The following is a 22,989-nucleotide window of genomic DNA, read 5'->3' on the forward strand; positions in this document are numbered from 1 at the left end:
CTGTGCCAAAAACTAGAATTCTGTCCGAACAATCTTCCCAACTACCGTTTGATAAAAATTGATCACCGTTTTCAAGAAATCTATATTTTTCTGGTGTTATATTCCCACTTCATCCGGTTGGGATTTGGGGAGCTTGACTCCTTTTTCCTCCAGCCTCTAATACTGCGCTACAAATGTGCTGAAGTCGGCATCAAAGCCAATGCATTTGAATCTAAACTAGATGCAACCTCTGCAATTAAGGACCGTGCAGAGATTTGTGAATTGATTTCATTTTCTCTTTTGCTTCATAAACTTTAAGTTTAGAGGGATGAGAAGGATGGCAATGCTCAGCCCCAACTTGGTGCCGGTCCCAAGCCCGGGTAAATGGGGAGGGTTGGCGGTAGGAAAGGCATCCGGCCATTAAAAAATTTAGCCAAAACAACTATGGTCAGTGAGTATAAGAATGAAATTAATGCTAGGGCATTCCCTTGAAGCAACGCGTTGGGACCTCGCCTGATCCCTTCGAAAAATCGGCAAGGGGTACCCAGTCATGGGCGGGCTAGGTTAAAGAGGCAAGCTCAAATGAAAATATCTGAGGAGAGGATGAGAGTAGCAACTCTGAATGTGGGGACAATGACTGGAAAAGGGCGAGAGCTGCTTCACCTCATCTCATGGAGAGAAGGAAGATTGGAGTGCTGTGTGTGCAGTAGACCATGTGGAAGGGAAATAATGCAAGAGAACTATGCGAAAGGTTGTAAATCATATTACAGTGGAGCAAATATGGCAGGAAGAAATGGAGTAAGAATAATATTATCGAAAGAGTTGAAGGACAATTTGATTGGGGTGAATAGGAAAAATGACAGAATTATGAGTTTAAAGCTAGGACTGGGAGCAACAATAGTCAATGTGGTGTGTGCCTATGCCCAGCAAACTGGATGTACAGAGGAGGAGAAAGATACATTCTGGGAGGAGATGGTCAAGAGCTTGGAAAAATTCTTGCAAGGGAAAAGGTAATTATAGGAGGAGATTTGAATGGCCACTTGGGAATTAGTAGGGAATGGATAGAGAGAGTGCATGGAGGTTGGGGTGTGGGTCAGAGAAGTGATCGGGGAGAAAGAGTGATTGATTTGGCATTGGCTTTTGACCTAGCAATGATCAACACCTTCTTTGAGAAGAAGATTAACAGACTGATTACCTACAGTAGTGGTGGCAAGGAGAGCCAGATAGATTTTCTGCTGTGTAAGAGAGACTATCTGAAGGAAGTTAGAAATGGCAAAGTAATAAATGGGGAGAGTGTAGCAGTGCAACAGAAGTTAGTGGTAATTGATTGCAGACTAAGAAGTAAAAAGGCGAGAATTGACCCAAAGATTAAGTGGTGGAAATTGAAAGAGGAAGAACTGAGAGTCTTGTTTAAGGAAAGAGTGCTGGAAGCAGTAAGGTTACATGAGGATGTACAAGAATGGTGGACCGAGAATAATAGTGATTCTAAGGATTGGTGAGGAAGTACTTGGAAAGTCATCTGGAAGAAGACCCCCATTTGAGCCCTTACCTATTTGACCTGGTCATGGATGTAGTAACACAAGGTATTAGAGATCAGTCTCCTTGGTGTATGCTTTTTTCTGATGATGTTATACTGTGTAACACTAAGCAAGAGGTAGTAGAAGAGAAACTGGAGGAGTAGAGAAGAGAAATGGAATATAGGGGATTGAAGATCAGCAGAAAAAAGAGAGTATTTGAGATAAAAAAATGGCAAGAATGGGATTAACCGGTGATGAGGTGTGGGACAAAGGTAGATGGAGAAAGCTGACCAAAAACATCGACCCCACATAGAAGTGGTAAAAGATGTAGACAAAGAAGAAGAAGAAGAAGGATGGCAATGCTCACCGACTGTTTTACATATAGATTGAATATTCTCCAACATGGTATGCACTCCAGCTTTACACTCTTTATACTCACATTTCCAATATATTTTTTAACCGTATTTTCAATCTATCAGGTAAATATAGTCAAGATCATCAACTAATTTCAGACGTCCTCTACTAGTTTCCATTTGATAGAGCATCGTAATGGGTTGGCTGCCTCCAAAATAATATTCGTCGAATATATAAAGAAATTTTAGAAAGATTGTTCAAAACTTCAGAAACTAAACAGTCTGCACCACAATTACTTATTTACTTGGTTCCCTCATTGGTTGTTATAAAGAATGAAAGGTACTTCAGAAACCAAACTGTCTGCATCATCTTTGTACAGCAAAATTTTCTTGCTGCGATTTTTCCTATTAGGCGAAATTTCCTGAGGCGAATTTTCCTATGGCAAACGTGATGACTGCGAATTTTCCAAACATGATCATCATCATAGTCATCAGATGTTACTAATCCAATGGACAACAAACGCCTCAGACATGTTCTTTTACTCGAGTCTGTTTATGGGCTTTCTGTGCCAGTCCACACCGGCAAATTCTTTTAGTTTGTCAAGAGTCTTCTCTTCCTTTCCTTTCCTCTTTTACAATCTCTAGGGATCAATTTTGCTATTCTTAATGTCTATCTATTATCTGTCATTTTCGTTATATGTCCTGCCCATGCCCATTTCTTTTCCTAACATGTTGTTAGAGAATCCTTGACTTTAGATTACACCCGAATCCATGTTGCTCTTTTTCTGCCTCGTAGTGTTATTCCCATCACTATTCTTTCCAAAGCTCTTCTAGTTGTAACTACCTTATGTTCTAAAACTTTAGTAAGGTCCCAAGTTTCTGATACATAAGTTAATACTGGTGGGATCATCTGATTAGATAATTTTCTTTCTAGAGAAACTGTCATTTTGATTTCCATAACCTCATTTTGTTTACCAAATGTTCTCCATCCTATGCTTATCCCTCTTTTAATGTAGGTCTCGTGTCCTGGAGAATCACTGTCTGTCCCGAGTAAGTATATTCATAAGCAATCTCTAGAGGGTTGTAATCTCTTATTTGTTGACTCTATATTTTCAAGAAACCTTATGTTAGTTTTACTCGTATTCATATGCAGTCCTACATTTCTGCTTTTTCTATTCAAATCTTCTATCACCTTTTGTCATTGCTCCCAACATTCACTAAGCACAACTATGTCATCTGCAAATTTTAGTCTGTTATGTTATTCTCCATTGATATTAATTCCTATATTTTCCCAACCAAAATTCTTAAAAACTTCTTTTAGGCATGCTGTGAATAATTTAGGAGAGATTTTTTCACCAGCTTTATGTAGTTTTAAAATTTCTTTACTTCTTGTATATATATTTTCAAGTGTTCTAACATAAGATTTATTTATGCCTTATTTTTGAAGTGTTTTCATTGCTGTTGAGATTTTATCAAAATAAAAAGGTTTTTCATAGTCTATAAAAGCCATACATAGTGGTTTGTCATACTCTGTAGATTTTTCCATTAGCTGGTTAATTACATGGATATGGTCAGTTGTTGAATAGCCACTTTTAAAGCATTCCTGCTCTCTTGTATGATTAAAGTCTAACTGTCTTTTTATTTGGCCTAATATGATCTTTGTAAATATTCTATATATGTGGAGAGTGAACTTATTGAGTTGTAATTTTTCGGGTCTTTTGTGTGTCCCGTTTTGTAAATTAGTGTAATGACGAGGTTTTTCAAGCTGTAGGTATAAAGCATTCTTGCAGATATTTGGTGTAGAGTTCAACGAGTTTTACTGCTATGAAATCTCCTTCATCTATTATTGAATCAATTGTTAAGCCATGTTTTCCTGCTGCAATGCGTCCTTTCATGCCTTTTAATGCTTTCATTACTTTTCCTACTCTTACGTTAAGTACCGCCTCATGCTCTTCATTATTTCAATTGGTGAAGTTATTTCTTAAATCACAATTGTATATTGTGCGCGTGGGCTGTTTGGTTGTAACTGAGAAGCGAGATGAGTGCAACTGACTTTATTTCAACAAATGCTAAAACAGGAGTAACTGAAGGTGTATGTACGGAAAGGGATGGTGATAGTAGTGTTTGAGATGTCTTCTGAGTTCACAGGCACCTAATACTACCCCTTCAGGAGCTTGAGCGTGGAGAAAACCTTCGCTTTGTGCAAGTAGAAGGTCATGTCAGCGATGTTTGAAAGGGGTCAGAGATCCAGTTCTGTCTGCATGTTCTGACGCCTGTAATCTCCACATGGACGCAGGGAGCCGTCTTTCTTCAGGGCAACATGGAAGGTTGATGATCATAGGGTTAAGGCCATTTGGCAAAGGCCCAGTTTTTCCATTTTAGTGGACGTTTATTTAGCAGCAGCTGAACGATCTGGTGCCAGACGCTGGAATCTGGTGAACACTGTGAGCCCCATCGTCTTGATATGGTGATAAATACCGTATTTGGCAGAAACTGGGGGTATTTGGCATAGTTTTGAATGGAAGACTTCTGGGTACGACGTGTAAAGGTGAGCGTATGCATCCATGGGTGCACTGATGTGGAGAGCAATTTCAGAGAGGGAGAGTTGAAGAGGTGTCGATGCATAAGAGTCTGCATTGACTGACATTCTATAAGCAGTATCAACCAGGAGATGGAAATGTGAGGAAATCCACAATGAGGATTGGCAATGCAACAGATTATGATTATATATACAAGAGGTCTTGAGCAAGAAAGTCACCAAAAGTCAAACAGACTTATGCGTGTGAAAGCAAGCTTAAACAGATTCTGATATCAGTGAGAGGGAGAGCAAGAGATACAAAAGAAAAGAAAATTCCATCATAGTGTACAAGCGTGTGTGAAACATGTGCGGAACAAGTCTCCCCCTTAAAAAAGACACATGTGAAATAGGGCACCATGATCTTTAGAGGCGTACTGTAGGCAGGTCATGTTGCAGGGGCTACGAAGGTTTTAGGCAATCAATGGAGACCCAGTCTTCTTTGCTACGAATGTTAATTAAGAAACCTTCGGATTGCAGCGTATCACGAGGAAAGGGTTCGTGTAATTAGGGATTAGCGGTGGCTTGCTAGTGTAGTTGCACAGTAAACCGTGCAAAGCTGGGGGCTTGTAAGTCTGAGGACATGGAGTAAATTTTCCCGCAATTGTGCATAGTTGCTGGAGGTTGTTGGAGAAGGACAAAAAAAATTCGGGAGGGACGACATCATTTTAGCTGCTGAGACATCTAGGGTGTCTTTACGAGTGATCCTTAGTCACAGGAGGACCCAGGGAAGTTGGGTAAACCAGTTGGAGTTATTGCAGCATGACATCGAATCTGCATTGAGGGTATGATGAAAACGTTTAACCATTCTGTTGGCAGTGGTGTTGTAGGTTGTTATCTGATGTATGTTGATGCTCAGCAAATTTGCTAATGATGTCCACAATTGAGTGGTGAAACTGGTACCCTTGTCAGAAGTAATATGCTCAGGAATGCCAAATCTCGTTATCCAACCTGAAAGTAAGACAGATGTACATGAGATGGATGTTGCAGTTTCCATGGGAATTCCTTCCGTCCAACAAGTGGAGTGCTCAATGATGGTAAGGAGCTAACGATGTACTTGTGATGTTGGTAAGGACCTACTACGTTGAGGTGAATGTAGGCAAACCGACACTGAGGTTGAAGAAAGGTGCCCATGAGCATACCCAATTCTTAGCATCTTTAGTTATGGTGTGCAAAATGTACTTAGTCTTCAGTAGCTGCATAATAGATCAGTGCGAGCATGTGAAAGGCCATGAATGAAATCAAACACCTGTCAGTGTATAGGGGCAGATATCTATGGTTGGGGTATAACAGTACTAATGTCACAGAGGAAGGGGTCATTGGAGTTGTCGAGGGGGACGAATCCCCAATACAGGTATTTGCAGGATGTCCTACATGCTAGGTACTCTGGATCTTTTTGTTAGGCTTCTGCTAAGGTGTTGTAATCCAATCGCAAGTGAATTGCAACCAATATGTTTCTTGATAAGGCATTGGCAACAGGTTTAAATTTCCCAGGGATGTGTTAAAGGGTCCAATTATATACAGCCACGGCTAACAGAAGTCGCCGTTGGCGGCCGGACAAATCGTCGGACTATCGAGTAAAACCATGCACCAAAGCCATGTTGTCCGTGCGAATGACAAAGGGCGTGCCTTCTAAGAAGTGGCAAAGGGTGATGGACAGTCAATTAAACTACAAGCACTTCATAGTCGAAGGATTCCGTCTTGGACAGTTTTGTACCAAAGAATGCCAATAGGTGGGGGCTAGCCGTTGACCACCTGCTCAAGCACTGCACCAATATTGACGTCGCTTGCGTCAGTTGAGAGAATGAGAGGGGCATGTGGCACGGAAAAAGTGAGAGCAGCAACAGTTGATAGGCCACTTCTTGAAATGTACCACATTTTAGGTCTTTTGGCTTGCCCTTGAGAAAGGCGTAGAGCTTGACAAGAGTGGCAGTGATGGCTGGCAGGAAACGATGGTAGTAGTTGATCATGCCCAAGAATCTTTGCAGTGCTTTGACAGTCGAGGTCGTGGGGAAGTTTTCAATGGGTGCTACCTTTTCCAGAAGGGAGTGAAATCTTTCAGATGTGATACAGTGCCCTAAGAATGAAATTTCGTTGGCGCAAACGTACACTTGTCATACCAGACTACAAGGCCGTTCTGTTGTAGGCAGTCGAGCATGGTGTAGGTGATGGAGGTGTTCCTCTTTGGAGGAAGAGAACTCAAGTATGTCGTCTTTGTAACATACACAGAACAAGAGGTCCCCTAATATGCCATCCATGATGTGTTGAAAAGTAGTCCCAGCATCACGAAGGCCAAAATGAGTAATTAAAAGTGTATGTATCGAAGGGGGTGGTGATGAGGATGTCTTCTGGGTTTATGGGCACCTGATAATACGCTTCCAGGAGATCAAGTGTGGAGAAAACCTCCACTTTGTGCAAGTAGGGGGTCACATCTAGACCAACCGTGTGTCACACAATTGTACATAATTCCTTTTGTATATATTATGCTTGTATCTTCGCTCTTCCCTTGCACTAAAACGAACATGAAAATTCATGTCTGCTTTTCTCCCCTGTAACATTGTCAATATTTGAACATGAAAATTCTTGTTGGTTTGAGATTTTGTATATAAAGGAGAATGTTCTTTAATAAACAACTCAGTTGATTGCATCCTGTCTTTGAGTCATAACCTCTCTCTCGGCACCGTCACATTGGTGACCCCGGAGTGACCGAAGATACAAGCATAATATATACAAAAGGAATTATGTACAATTGTGTGACACACGGTTGGTACACATCAGTGATGTTTGGGAGGGATAGTTGTTTGGGAGGGGTAGTGATCTTGTTCTATCTGTATGTTCAGACGCTTGTAATCCCCACACAGATGCAGGGTCCCATCTTTCCTTAGAACAATGTGTAACGGTGGCGACCATAAGCTTTAGGCCGTTTGGCAAAGGCCCATTTCTCCCATTTTGGCGAACATTTCTTTAACGGCTGCCAATGAATCAAATCTAGCGAACACTGGGGTCCGTCGTCTTGATATGGTGATAAATAGCGTGTTTGGCGTAAACCATGGGGTTTGTCAAAGTTTTCGACGGAAGACCTCCAAGTATGACATGAGGAGGTGGGCATAAGCATCCGTGGGTTTGCTGATGTGGAGAGCGAGGTCGGAGGGGTTGGGTTGAAGAGGTGTCAGCGAGTAAGCGTCTGCACTGCACTTCATATTTACAAAAGGTTTTGAGCAAGAAAGTCACAAAACTTCAAACAGACTTATACATGTAAAGGCATTCCTAAATAGATTCTGATATCAGTGAGGGGTAGTGCGAGATATACAAAAAAAGAAAATACCGTCACTGTGTACGAGCGTGTGTGAAACACGTACAGTACAATAGCATTGTATAGAAATCCTCGGGTTTTTTTTATCACTCCATCTCTATTGTAGATAATATTTCCATTTGCATCTTTTAAAGGAAACATCTGTTGGTACTGTGACGGACCGAGAGAGGGTTGTGAACTCAAAGGCAGGATGCAATCAACTGAGTTGTTTATTAAGGAACACTCTCCTTTATATACAAAACCTCAAGGCAACAGGACATAACATGTTCGAGAGACAGACAATGTTACAGAGCAAAACCGGAGACATGATCATTCAGGTTCTTTTTAGTGCGAGGGAAGAGCGCAGATACAAGCATAATATATACAAAATAATTATGTACAATTGTGTGACACACGGTTGGTACATGGCTCCCCCCCTAAAAATGACATACTGTACATGTTAAATAGGGCGCCCTGATCTAGAGAAGCGAACTGTAGGCGGGTCATCTGGCAGAAGATAAGCAGGTTTTAGACGATCAATGGAGACCCAGTCTTCTTTGCCCCGAATGTTTAGTAGGAATGCTTTCAGACTGCGTCGAATCACAAGGAAAGGGCCCTTGTAAGGGGGCGTTAGTGGTGGCTTGCTAGTGTCGTTGCGCAGGAAGACGTGCATTGCAGAGTGCAAGTCCTTTGGTATGTGATGCTTCGCTGGGGGCTTGTAAGTCTGGCGGCACGGAGTAAATTTTCCCACGACGTGACGTATGCGCTGGAGATCGTCGGAGGAGGTTGTAGAAGGAAAAAATTCGTCAGGGACGACCAACGGGTCGCCATACACCATTTCAGCTGCCGAGACGTCGAGGGCGTCTTTAGGAGTGGTCCTTAGTCCAAGGAGGACCCAGGGAAGCTGAGTAAACCAGTTGCAATTCTTGCAACAGGACATCAAAGCTGCTTTGAAGGTGCGATGAAAACGTTCAACCATTCCATTGGCAGCGGGGTTGTAGGCCGTTTTCTGATGTAGGGTGATGCCCAGGAGATTCACTAATGACATCCACAATTGAAAGGTGAAAGTGGTTCCCCTGTCAGAAGTAATATGCTCAGGGATACCGAATCTTGAAATCCATCCAGAGAGTAAGGCAGATGTACATGAGGCGGACGTTGCAGTTTCCATGGGAATGGATTCAGGCCAACGAGTGGAGCGGTCGATGACGGTAAACAGGTAACGATGTCCTTGTGATGTGGGTTGGGGGCCTACAACGTCGACGTGAATGTGTGTGAAACGACGCTGAGGTTGAGGGAAGGTGCCAACTCATGAATCCGTGTGTCGATGTACTTTGGAAGTTTGGCAAGAAGTACAGGCGCGGACCCAATCCTTAGCATCCTTAGAAATGCCGTGCCAAATGAACTTTGCCTTCAGCAGCTGTGCAGTAGAACGGCACGGGGGATGTGAAAGGCCGTGAATGAAATCAAACACTTGTCGTCGCATGGGAGCAGGAATCCAAGGTCGCGGTCTACCAGTACTGACGTCACAGAGGAGGGTGGTGTTGGAGTCGTCGAGGGGAAAATCTTCCCAACGGAGGGACGTGCAGGATGTCCTACAAGCATGATACTCTGGATCCTGTCGTTGGGCTTCAGCCAGGGCGTTGTAATCCAATCCCAGTTGAATGACAGCCAACGTGTTTCTTGACAGGGCATCGGCAACGGGATTCATTTTCCCAGGGACGTATTGGGGGTGCAATTGTATTCAGCCACGGTGGAGAGATGTCGGCGTTGACGGCCGGACCAGGCGTCAGACTGTCGAGTGAAGGCGTGCACCGGAGGCATTTGGTCTGTGCGAATGACGAAGGTCGTACCTTCTAAGAAATGGCGAAAGTGACGGACAGCCAAGTGCACCGCCAGCAATTCTCGATCGAAGGTAGAATAACCCGATTCTGCCTTGGACAGTTTTCTGCTGAAGAAGGCCAATGGGTGGGGCGAGCCTTTGACCACCTGCTCGAGTACAGCACCAATAGCGACGTCGCTGGCATCGGTAGAGAGAAGGAGAGGGGCGTGTGGGATAGGAAAAGTGAGAGCCGCAGCAGTTGATAGGGCCTTCTTTGCATTGCAGAAGGCTGCTTCTTGAAGGGGACCCCACTTCAGGTCCTTTGGCTTACCCTTGAGGGAGGCGTAGAGGGGAGCAAGAGTGGCTGGCAGAAAATGGTGATAATAGTTGATCATGCCCAAGAATTCCTGCAGAGCTTTTACGGTCGAGGGCGCGGGAAAGTTCTGAACGGCTGCTACCTTCTCAGCGAGGGGATGGACTCCTTCAGGAGTAATACGGTGCCCTAAAAACGACACTTCGTTGGCGCCAAAGGTACACTTGTCGTACCCGACTACAAGGCCATTTTGTTGCAGGCGGTCGAGCACGATGCGCAGGTGACGGAGGTGTTCCTCTTTTGAGGAGGAGAACACAAGTATGTCGTCCACATAACATACACTGAAAGGGAGGTCCCCTAAGATGCCATCCATGAGACGTTGAAACGTTGCCCCAGCATTACGAAGGCCAAAACAGGAGTAATTGAAGGTGTATGTACTAAACGGAGTGGTGATGGCGGTCTTGGGGATGTCTTCTTGGTTCATAGGCACCTGATAATACCCCTTCAGGAGGTCGAGCGTAGAGAAAACCTTCGCTTTGTGCAGGTAGAAGGCCACGTCGGCAATGTTTGGGAGGGGGTAGTGATTCGGTTCTGTTTGCATGGTCAGGCGCCTGTAATCCCTGCACGGACGGAGGGAGCCGTCTTTCTTCAGAACGATGTGTAAGGGTGACGACCATGGGCTGGAGGCCTTTTGGCAAAGGCCCATTTCTTCCATTTCGGCAAACGTCTGTTTTGCGGCTGCCAATTGTTCCGGTGCCAGACGTCTGAATTTTGCAAAGACTGGGGGTCCCGTCGTCTTGATATGGTGATAAATACCGTGCTTGGCAGGAACCGTGGGCGTTTGGCGAAGTTCTGGACGGAAAACTTCCGGGTACGACGTGAGGAGGTGGGTGTAGGCATCCGTGGGTGCGTTGATATGGAGAGCGAGGTTAGAGGGGGTGGGTGTAAGAGGTGTCGACAAGTACGAGTCTACGTTGACCAATCGTTGATGGGCGACATCGACCAGAAGGTGGAAATGAGAGAGGAAATCCGCACCGAGGATTGACATTGTGACGTCAGCAACGAGAAACTTCCAATTGAATTTTCCGTTTCCGAACGATAATGTGAGGTTCTCGTAACCGTAGGTGGGTATCGCAGATCCGTTGGCCGCTACCAAGCGGACGTCAGCAGATGTAGACAGACTACGTCGTGCCTTGAAGAGTTTCCTTGGCAAAAGAGAATGACAAGCACCCGTGTCTACCAAAAATCGCACGCCCGTTCCTGCATCCTGTAAAAAGAAAAGATTAGAAACAATGGAGGCCACCGCCACGAGCGATGGCCTACTTACACGTTTTTTGGCCACTGACAATTCTCGGCACATTTCTTCGCAGTTGCCCCTCATCTGAAGTGGTAGTTGCAAAACTGCGGCGGATGGGAGGTAGTAAGTGGCTGTAGAAGTCGTTTGTTGGGGCGCGAGCGATTGGTGGGTGGTGGGGGGCTTTGTCGCCGCTTTGGCACGTCACGGGGTAGGCGTGTATGTCCTACGGCATTCATGTCAGCTTTGGTTGACGTTGAATAGGCATCCTCGTCGTCAGGGGTGGAGGCGTTGATGGAGGTCTTGAAGTGGCTGTCCATAAGGGCGTCGGCTTTGGTCATCAAGTCTTTTATGGGTAAACTATCGACATCGGGTATGGCAGCGCGTACAGGTTCGGGTAAACGGCGTATCCAAAGGGCACGAAGTAGGTTCACCTTACGAGGAGAGCCGTCTGCGGCAGGTTGAAGCCGAGCGATAGTGGTCATTTCCCTGAGGGCAAGCGAAGCCCTTTGGTCCCCCAACGGTTGTTGCGAGAGTTGAAAGAGCTTTGCTATACGTGAGGCTGGCGACGGCGAGTACTGCTTCAGAAGGTATGTTTTGAGGGCGTCATACGCTATTGGGGTGTCTCCTTGTTCACAAAGCCAGTCGGATATTTCTGGGAAGGTGTCCTCGGGTATCGCTGCGAGAACATAATCCGCTTTGGTGGTTGAGCGAGTCACGCCCCTGATACGAAACTGGACTTCTGCGCGCTGAAACCAAGCAAACGCCTCTCCGCTGGTAAACAATGAAAGTTTGAATGGAGCGGCCGCAGCACCAACTGCCGTAGAGTTCGTCATAGTACCAACGATGAAGGGGCGAGGGGGTGGGGGTGGAGGGCGGTGGGAGGATGCAATCAACTGAGTTGTTTATTAAGGAACACTCTCCTTTATATACAAAACCTCAAGGCAACAGGACATAACATGTTCGAGAGACAGACAATGTTACAGAGCAAAACCGGAGACATGATCATTCAGGTTCTTTTTAGTGCAAGGGAAGAGCGCAGATACAAGCATAATATATACAAAATAATTATGTACAATTGTGTGACACACGGTTGGTACAGTACCCTTTTTCAAGTCTTCTTTTCATCAATTTGATGTTTCTTCCTTGCTTTAGTGTTTCCTCAGTTTTAGTCTAATAATGTTTACAAATATCTTGGGTTTATAGTTTTAATTGTTTTGTATAGTTCTGCTAATTTCATATAATCCCTATTGGATTTTACCCTCATTTCCAATATATGCTTCATAAGGTTTTTCTCTTTTCTGATAGGTTTCCTTGGTCTTGTTTATGAGCTTTGCCACCTACTTCTTGTGCTAATTCCAATACAAATTTTGCTAATTTACTATGCATATCTTCGTTACTTGCTTCCATTTCATCATGTAGCTTGGACTACCTAATTTGTATGGCTAAACTAAACTCAACAGGTTTTACACTTATTAAAGGAATGTTTATTCTTTCTTTTAATTATTTTTTCTCTTTTTCTTAGATCCAAATGAATTTTGCTTCTCACCATTGTATGATCGCTTGACTTAAACTTGTTTAATACTAATACATCTTTAACTAAATTGACTTTTTCATGTTTAGTTCCTCCATTTGGGCTTCTCCGTGTCCATTTTTTATGTTCCTTTTTATAAAAGAAGATGTTTATGATTTTAGGATGTTTCCTTTCAGCAGTTTCTACAAGCATGTCTCCTCTGTCATTCCTTGTGCATACTACAAATTTACCTACTTCTGATTCTCCTCTCTTTTTTTTTTTACCTACTTTATTATTAATATTATTATTATTATTATTATTATTATTATTATTATTAAGCTACAACCATAGTTGGAAAAGTAGAATGCTATAAGCCCAGGGGCTCCATCAGGGAAAATAGCCGTGTGAGGAAAGGAAATAAGGAAAATTAAATATTTTTAGAACAGTAACATTAAAATAAATATCCCCTATGTAAACTATAAAAACTTTAACAAAACAAGAGGAAGAGAAATAAGATGGAATAGTGTGTCCGAGTGTACCCTCAAGCAAGAGAACTCTAACCCAAAACAGTGGAAGACCATGGTACAGAGGCTATGGTATTATCCAAGACTAGAGAATAATGGTTTGATTTTGGAGTGTCCTTCTCCTAGAAGAGCTGCATACCATTTAGATAAAGAGTCTCTTCTACCCTTACCAACAAGAAACTGGCCACTGAACAATTACATTGCAGTAATGACTTTGGTGAAGAAGAATTGTTTGGTAATCCCAGTGTTGTAAGGTGTAAGAGGACAAAGGCAATTATGTAATGAATAGGCCAGAGTATTCGGTGTGTGTGTGTGTAGGCAAAGGGAAAGCGAACCGTAACTAAAGAGAATGATCCATTGCATTACTATTTGGACCCCATAACTCTTTAGCTGTGGTATCTCAACGGGTGGCTGGTGCCATGGCCAACCTAATACCTAGCATTGAAATCACCCACAACAAATGTAAATTGAGTCTTATGTTTTTTCATATCTTCATAAAAGATTATTTTATACAAATATATACATATATATATATATATATATATGTATACATATATATATATATATATATATGGACGTGTCTGAGGCCTGTGTTCTGCAGTGGACTGGTAACGACTGATGAGGATATATTTATATATATTTATTTATATATATATATATATATATGTGTGTGTGTGTGTGTGTATGCATACATTTATAAATGTGTATATATATATATATATATATATATTTATTACTATTATTAATTGCTAAGCTATAACCCTAGCTGGAAAAGCAGGATGCCATAAGCCCTTGGTCTCCAACAGGGAAAATAGCCGAGTGAGGAAAGGAAACAAGGAAAAAAATAGAAGAGCTGCTTACCATAGCTAAAGAGTCTCTTGTACCCTTACCAAGAGGAAAGTGGCCACTGAACAATTTCAGTACAGTAACCCCTTGGGGGAAAAAGAATTATTTGGTAATCTCAGTGTTGTCAGATGTATGAGGACAAAGGAGAACATGTAGAGAATAGGTCAGACTATTCGGTGTGTGTGAAGGCAAAGGGAAAATGATTCGTAAACAAAGAGAAGGATCCACTGGCTTGTCAAAAGACCCCATAACACTCTACCGGTATGTATATATAGAGTATATATGTATATATAGAGTGTATATATATATATATATATATATATGTGTGTGTGTGTGGGTGTGTGTGTGTGTGTGTGTGTGTAACTTGATATTCGTATATTTATGTATCAGTATTGCCAATTTAATAAGTAATGATATCCTAATTAAGCATATACCTTGGTACATTAGTTCATATTTAAAATTCTGTATTCATGGCGAAGGTAATTATTGCATATGAAAAACATGAACAAAGTATTCAATGTATATGAAAACGAAGGAAAGACTGACTTTCTCTTTCGCCACCCACACAGCCAAGAGCGATTTTCGAAAGTAATTATTACATGTATATGTTGTGGTCTTGTTGACGGACATGAAATGTAACATCACCAGCGTTGATGCATTTCCGATTAATATAACCGTTTCTGCCACCCCAGCATTTCCAAATGAGCCGTCATCATCATCATCATCAACATCAACAACATCAACATCAACAACAACAGCATCCTCCCTTCTCCCCCATAGTGCTCCTCCCCTATTTCAGAGATGGGGGTCGAAAACGGGAGACTTACATAGCTCTCTCTCTCTCTCTCTCTCTCTCTCTCTCTCTCTCTCTCTCTCAGACCTATCATATGGCGCGTGTTGCAATTTATTGACTCCCTCAGTAACACATCAAAATTAACAAAGTTGAACGTGGCACAGGTGAGTGACAGAAGTTTAATTAGCTGAATGACTGCCGCCTCTCTGTCGTTCTCTTGCTTGGCCGCTGCACTCAGATGCATACACATGATGCAAATGCTCACTACCTTTACATATTATGCCTCTTCGTTTATTTTACCTCTCATTTACTGTATTACGTTGCTATCTCTCTCTCTCTCTCTCTCTCTCTCTCTCTCTCTCTCCATTGTTTCCCCTCGCGTCTACTGTAGCATGTCTCGAATTTTCTACTCTCTCTCTCTCTCTCTCTCTCTCTCTCTCTCTCTCTCTCCATTGTTTCCCCTCGCGTCTACTGTAGCATGTCTCGAATTTTCTACTCTCTCTCTCTCTCTCTCTCTCTCTCTCTCTCTCCTTTGTTTCCCCTCGCGTCTACTGTAGCATGTCTCGAATTTTCTACTCTCTCTCTCTCTCTCTCTCTCTCTCTCTCTCTCTCATTTACTCTTCCACATCATTATCTTTCACTGGCTCCGTCCAACCAGCGTCTTCTCCTTCCTTCTGCCTTCGCCTCCCTTTGTGGGATGACGATAACAGACTCCGTACCTAAGACAGCCTCCAAACTTAATTTGTGTTGACGGTGTACGCCGTCCTAGATCGAATTATTTCCAGGGTGTTGGCGTTCCTGTCAGAACCCAGATATAATGTGAGGGAGTTTTTTCTCTCCACTTTTTCATGTTCTCTTATTTTCTGTTCTTATTAATCATTTTCCTCTTAAGGATGTATTAGAACATATTTTTTTATAATTAATGACTAAATAGTTCTTTTCTATTATAAGTTCCTAGTGGTTTTTCATAGGGAAATCTGCGACCATCATTAGTTTTCTAAACCTACAGATGATTTACTAAACGTTTCCAGAGGCCGTGTAATAGTGTTTTTTTTTTTTTTTAATAACTCCTAAAATAACTGATGGATTTCCATGATATCAAAACAGGGAGCGATTCATACAATGGCCTAATTTTGGGAAATACTGTGCATTGCCAATTACGTTTCATTAACTTTTCTACTTAAGAAAATGAGGCTAAAGCCAGTCTTAGCCACCCACACATTCGCAAAAGTGATGACGTCCCTCAGTGACGTTGTTATAACGTTTCGTCCCCTGTACCTCCCATCCCCCGAATTGTTAAACGCCTGTTTAACTCCATAGATAATTGTCATATGACCTACCCCAAGCAATACGAAATTCTTTGTCAGTAAACGTTCAGCATACCTGGCAATGTGATTCGTGACTTTAGACTTTACCTAAACACAAGACCAACCTTTTATATCGTACCCACTCACTCACATTGAAGATCAAGAATGAGACTTATGACAGGAGACGAAAGAAGCCATGCTAACCCTACACTTCGCACTTCAAGCGAGTGTTGGTAAAGCAATAGAAATATAGTTTTCTTTAGGTTAAGCCGTAGGACTCATTCTTCCATACAACACAGGTTACTCAATACATCAATTGCCTGGAAGAAAATGACAGAGAGCATTGTTTGATATAATTTATCATTTCAATTTCACCAGAGAGAGTAGCTTGAATTCCTTAGAAGGTAGACTTCTAAAAGATGTTTCATATAAGGGCATTGACATCGGCCATTTGATAAATTTTGAAATCATATAAATATATATATATATATATATATATACTGTATATATAAATATATATATATAATATATATATACTGTATATATATATATATATATATGTATATATATATACTGTATATATATATATATATATATATGTGTGTGTGTGTGTGTTCATACATACATAAGATTTATTATATTTCAACCTATAGTTTTATATATTTATTTATGTTATAAGTACCAGTACCTATTTTTGTTACCCAAAAGGTATATGAAAAATGTCATTGCGACTTTGTCACTGGAATTATACCAGACTTCAATTAATGAACCAATCAACCTTACTTTGAGAAATCCATTGACATTGTCTACATGCCAAGCTGATATGCTCGTATCAAAGTATTCATTAGCTTTGCTTTTCCAAAATAATGTTATCACCAATTGCTGGAAAGCATAGATTTATGAGGGATAAAAAAAACAACAAGAAATGGACTCTTATACATTTTACTCTTCATCACTCTCAAGGAAAAGATCGTTTTCCTCGTCACTATCAATGTTGATGATGACCGGATCTATACTGTCTTGAATATTATCTGAAAGCCAGTAATCATCTTCAAAATATCTTGATCTCCTGACAGCGCCAGCCCACGTCTCCCCTGTTACAGCAAGCCTGGCAAAGAGATCAGCACGGGTAAACGGCTGCAACAAGGAGCCCCACACCTGCTCGATGGCGTGGAGCTCAGGATGGGCAGGGGGCAAGCGAACAATTCATGGCCCCATTCACGGATTATATTATCCACAATGTAAAATGGTTTCGGCCGGTTGCCCCTGCATATCTTGAGAAGCTCAGGTCGTGTGGCGTGAGCTGGAAGCTGTATTTTTCGAGACCTGAGCCAGTTAACCAAATCCTCCTATTTTGTAGCTGTTGTTGGGCATCGGCTATCTCCTGTCAATTGGCTATGGTATGGGGCGTTGTCTAGCACCAGCACCGAAGGATCCTCAAGCGACGGCAGGAGCTGTGATGTTAGCCACCGAATAAATATCTCTGAATTCATTTCTCCATGGTAGTCGCCGGTTTAATTTTTTCGCAGGGAAGCATAAAAATGAATTTTCTACAAAACCTTTTGCTGTACCACCTGCTACCACCACAAACCTCTCCCTTTCTCCTGGTGGCACCTGCCGGCTGTAGGTGGCACTGGTGACAGATTGGGAGGTGTCCACCCACTCCTTGCTATGTTGCATTCTCGTCGTAAACCACGTCTCATCGACATATACTACTGCTCTTCCTTCATCATGATGTTGCTGGAGGGATCGTAGAGCACCAATTCGGCGGCAAACGACGTCCAAATTTTCTTTCCTTAGGTAAATTTTCCGCTGGGATGTTTTGTACTGGAAACCCATGTTATGGAGGATTCGCCATACTGCCTTCTCAGATGTTTCTTCAGGAATGATATTTAGCATTTTAAGTTCTTCTGCTAAAGTGGCAATAGTGAAAAATTGCTTAGCAGCAAACATGCTGTGCACATGTCTCCTAATGGAACCAACGGTGAAGTTGTCAAAGACCAGAGGCGACATATTTGATGATGCAGGTGGTGTTTCAGGTGGATGAGGATTCTTTCCACGTTTACCAACACTCGGACAGCGTTCGGAGTCATCCCCATAGCATCAGCAACTCGTTCACATGGTTTGTAGGAAAAAAAATTAAATTCATTTAAATAAACAAATATATATATATATATATATATATGGCTAGCAGTATATTGCAATATATCATGTACTTATTAAAGTCATACTTTTCTTACCGATTTATACTAATTTTCAGGCGGTTTCTTTCTTTCTCTCTGTTGTAAATGGTGAAGAGTTTCAGCACAATTGTAGTTTTGCAATGGCCATGACTAAAGTCGAATCTATATGAAATAGTTCAGAGCTACTACTACAACTGCTGCCGATGATTACTTTGGATGTACTAAAAGGGCTCTGAGGTAGGAGTCGAAGTCAGTGATATTGTTTCTGAATCTTGCTCTAGTCTTGCCCCAATAACATCATTCCAATTATACAACTCTCTCAAGGAAAAAAATTGTTTTCTATTTCTACTAATGTTTTCATATTATTTTTTTGTTTTATTTTATTTTTTAGTCACAAATCTAAAATTTGTAGGAGTCCGAGTAGAATATCTCTCAGTGCGATTCCACACCCCTGTTTTAAACCTCTTCTATTATGTTTGATAGTTTGTGTTAACCATCTAATCATTATCTACCACCATAAAACATTTTATTGCTCTTCCGGCTCATTTTATATGTGCAGTACACAGTCTTTCCTAACAGGGATTTACTCAGTAGCCTAATAACAATGGGAATGAAGGAAAGAAGGCAAGAAGGAAGGGGGGGGGGAGTACTAGGATAGCCATAGGTGTAAACACCGAAGGAGGGTTGGGGAAACCTCTGTGTCACAGTTACGTCATTAAGTACCACTTCTTCGAAACGCCTGAAGGAAGGGAAGAAGTTCCTCTTTTTTTCTAAGAGTAAACGGGTTTAATTAAGCACATCTGTCAATTCATTGTACCACAAAAAATTAGGCCAATGTTTGAAACATTCATTGCTGTAATTTCATGGAAATTCATAAGCCGGTTTGTTAGATATTTGGGAAAAACACTATTACACGGCCTCTGGAAACGATAGTAGGTCAGTATTAGTCTTTACTTTTTATGAAATATATCGTATAATATTTTGACTAGAAGAATTATATCGTTAATAGGACTTTAAAACTTGATTTGATCCTTGAGAGAAAACTATGATATAATATCTGTTTAATTTTGGTCAAAATCTCATGAAATTTGAGGAAAATTATATCTAGGGGTAAATTTACTCTTATTCTAATGACAGAAAGCTTTGTAACATTACAGAAATATAATGTGGTTAAAGTAAATCAGAAGATTCTTAAAATGATAATGGCAATTTGCCAGTTTTTACTCTGGCTTTTAAGAAGAAAATCGAGTATGTGACTTTGAATTTGATATTAGAATTCTGCAATTAAGTCTCTCGGGATTTAGTTTACAAATAGGCCCTATTCAGTAGCATATGCCTATATGTTAGCAGCAGTTCTGTTCAGCTTAAACCTTATAAAAAAAATGGATTGAGTGTTAATGTTTTGGGTGTAAGCATGGATGTTCCCGAGATTTGATCATAAAGGGGAACTCTGGGCTGACTCTTAATTTTAGCTTTTGTTGGTGTCCTACTAACTGCAGTAGAAAGAATTCGTCATAGAAGTAGGTGATTGCTAATCTGGAACCTGTTTTATTCTTTTTCCATTTAATCTACAATCACATTGTTTTTATATGCCAGTGCATCAATTACTTGAACTGATATACTTTATTATTGATTATATTTCACTATAAAGCATCTTGTCCACATTTCTAAGTTTAACAATGGGATTATTCTCCATGGGTGTTTGGGATGTATTTTTCTGGGAAATTTATCTATAATTCTCCAAAAGCTTCTCGATAATACACTATCTATCTCTAAAGCATAATTTAGATTTTTTATCATCCACTTTCAGCTATTTATATAGACTTGAAAAACGAACTAAAACTCACTATAAAAAAATACTACTATAGGATTGCTGATGATTAACTCATTGTATGTTTATGGCGGGGATGTAAAGGTACTGAAAAATTATTGGCAATCCAAAAATCAAAAGATATTTTGTTAATTAAAAAGCACCATTTATGTATTTGTTTCAGAGGCCAACAGAGGAATTAATGATTTAATCCGCCTGCAACTCAATTCAGGTCATCGGAACGAACGAATTTCAAATGATTTTTTTTTATGAGGTCGATGATAGATATAAAGTGGTTATTATTATTATTATTTATTATTATTATTATTATTATTATTATTATTATTATTATTATTATTATTATTATTATTAATTATTATTATTATTATTCCTTTTTTTATAATAATAAAAATTTCTCAATGTACTTTATATAAGTCCTTCCAGTCTATTTGGTTCGTATATTTTGATGTAGCATACAAACCAACGTAAGATGGTTTGTTACTATCTACCTGAATCTGTGATATCTGATAACAAGGAAACCATTCTCTTGAGTATCATCATGAATTAATAATAGTAACTGAAAAGGGAACTGGAAGAGAATAAATGTCCATTTGTGATAAAAGAAAAAGCAGAGAAAACAAATTGATGTAAATGTAAGTAATATATATTACTAACTTGAGGCAATCAATCTCAACCGATGACGACATTCGTTGTAACTTACTATAAAAGGAGGAATTGATATGCCTGACTAACGAAATAAAGTGAGATGAAATACTACGAAAGGGCTTAAACTCACAATCTTAACGGAGCTGCCAAACAAATTTCCAGTAACAGTAGAGCATTCCAAGGAAATAAGTTGTAACCTATGTTGTTTATCCTCCTCGTGGATTTTGTAATACATAGAATAGTTGGGGATGGTGGAGAAGGATTGGACTGGATTGGTAACAGGAAATTAGCTGAACTAGAATATGCTCATGACAATGTCCTTATTAGCAGGACACCCCAGGATTTGGCAATGCTTGCTTACAAGAATGTATAAAATATCACATGAGGTTTGGCTCAAGATAATAGAAGAAAGACAGAGATAATGAGAAACAGAATATACAATGGAATATGAAATATCATTGGAGGTAGAAAGGATTCAATGAGGTAGAATTATTTAAATATATAGGAACTATGATCTCTTATACAGGGTCTTTAGAATTTTGAGTATGATGAAAATATCGAGAAAAGCAAATCAGTCAATGACTAGGTCAAGTAAAATTTGGAAATAGAATCGCCTGAATTTACATGTAAAAGTCAGGCTGTATATCGGTGTTATTGTATGGACATGAGTCATGGTATGACAATGAAACAATATTCAACATATTTTGTAGATTTGAGAGCAAACCTCTCAGAAGAATATTGCGGAGTTAAATGGCAGGACAGGATTAGAAATGAAACTATAAGAGATTACTAGAGTGCCATATGTGGATGACATCGTGGTGAAGGGTAGATGAAGATGGTTTGGGCATGCTCATCACACTCCACAAGAGAGATTAGTTCACCAAACTTTTAACCGGGCTCCACAAAGCACTAGAAGAGTTGGAAGACTCAGGCCCACATAGCTGAGGACTGTGAAGGCCGGCATAGGATATGAGGAATAGCGAAGTATTGATTTAAAAGCTCAATGTAGAGACGACCAGTGAAACCTAACCAAGACCCTTTTTGTCAATAGGCGTAGGAGGAGATGCCGATGAGTAATTATATATATATACTGTATGTATATATATATATATATATATACATATATATATATATATATATATAGTACATATAGTATATATATATATATATATATAGTACATACAGTATATATATATATATATATATGCAGAAATATATATATATATATATATATATATGCAGTAATATATATATATATATATATATGCATATATATACAGAAATATATTATATATATATATATATATATTTATATATATTATATATACAGAGAGAGAGAGAGAGAGAGAGAGAGAGAGAGAGAGAGAGAATTACTTTCAACTTTTCTACACTTTGATGTTAGTATGCTGATAACCACTTGATTTTCTTCTCGATAAGTGTGGTGTATAATCGATGAAGCCTAAAGGGCAAGACATAGAGTAAAGTGGGGATATTCGTTAAGGAAATATGTCTTTCCTTGGTTACAGAACCGAACATTACTTTCATATTATTCTCGATACTTCAGTTAATTTGAATAAGGAGTATGGGATATTTATACCCAAGCCGTCGAAAATGGTGGCTATATATTTAGATAGATGAGCGCAATCATACGCACAGATTCAAACCTTCCCACCCCTCCCTTTATCCTGACTACAACCCGACAGTTGCGGAACTTTGTGGGAGATTGTGGTTTCCGAGTGTATTTCTAATGATTGTTCATATGGTCTCTGGGCCCTTCACCTATTCTACTTGGCGTTCCACGAGACATTGTTTGGAATCTTTCTTGTTGTAAGATCTTGTTAGCAACATGATTGTTGCCTTAGAAAAGAAAATCGCACAGGCTGCATTTGGTCCAATCACCCTATATTGTTATTTGCTTTCTCGCAGGCATAATTGAAATTTAATGACGACTAAGCCTTGAAAGAGATGTATTATTATTATCAGTATTATTTATTATCATTGGTATTATTATTAATATAATACAAGTTGTCACCTTTGTGGAAAAGCAGAATGTTGCAAGCCATAGGGTCCAAAAGTAAAAGCAACCAAGTAGAGACCCAGTAGAGAAAAATACCCAGAATCTAGAGACAAAAGGACAAGTAAAATGGTTTTGAAAATGAAGTCAAATAAAAAAAAAATTATAAGTAAGGAAATGGGACATCCTTA

General features: G+C 40.3%; 1 pseudogene; it reads right to left on the reverse strand.

The window, feature by feature from the left end:
* Positions 1-17,222: 17,222 nt before the first annotated feature.
* LOC137645393 (uncharacterized) lies at positions 17,223-18,138 on the reverse strand (annotated as a pseudogene).
* Between the last annotated feature and the right edge of the window lie 4,851 nt (positions 18,139-22,989).

Source organism: Palaemon carinicauda, chromosome 8, assembly GCF_036898095.1.
Source record: "Palaemon carinicauda isolate YSFRI2023 chromosome 8, ASM3689809v2, whole genome shotgun sequence".
Lineage (NCBI taxonomy): Eukaryota > Metazoa > Arthropoda > Malacostraca > Decapoda > Palaemonidae > Palaemon > Palaemon carinicauda.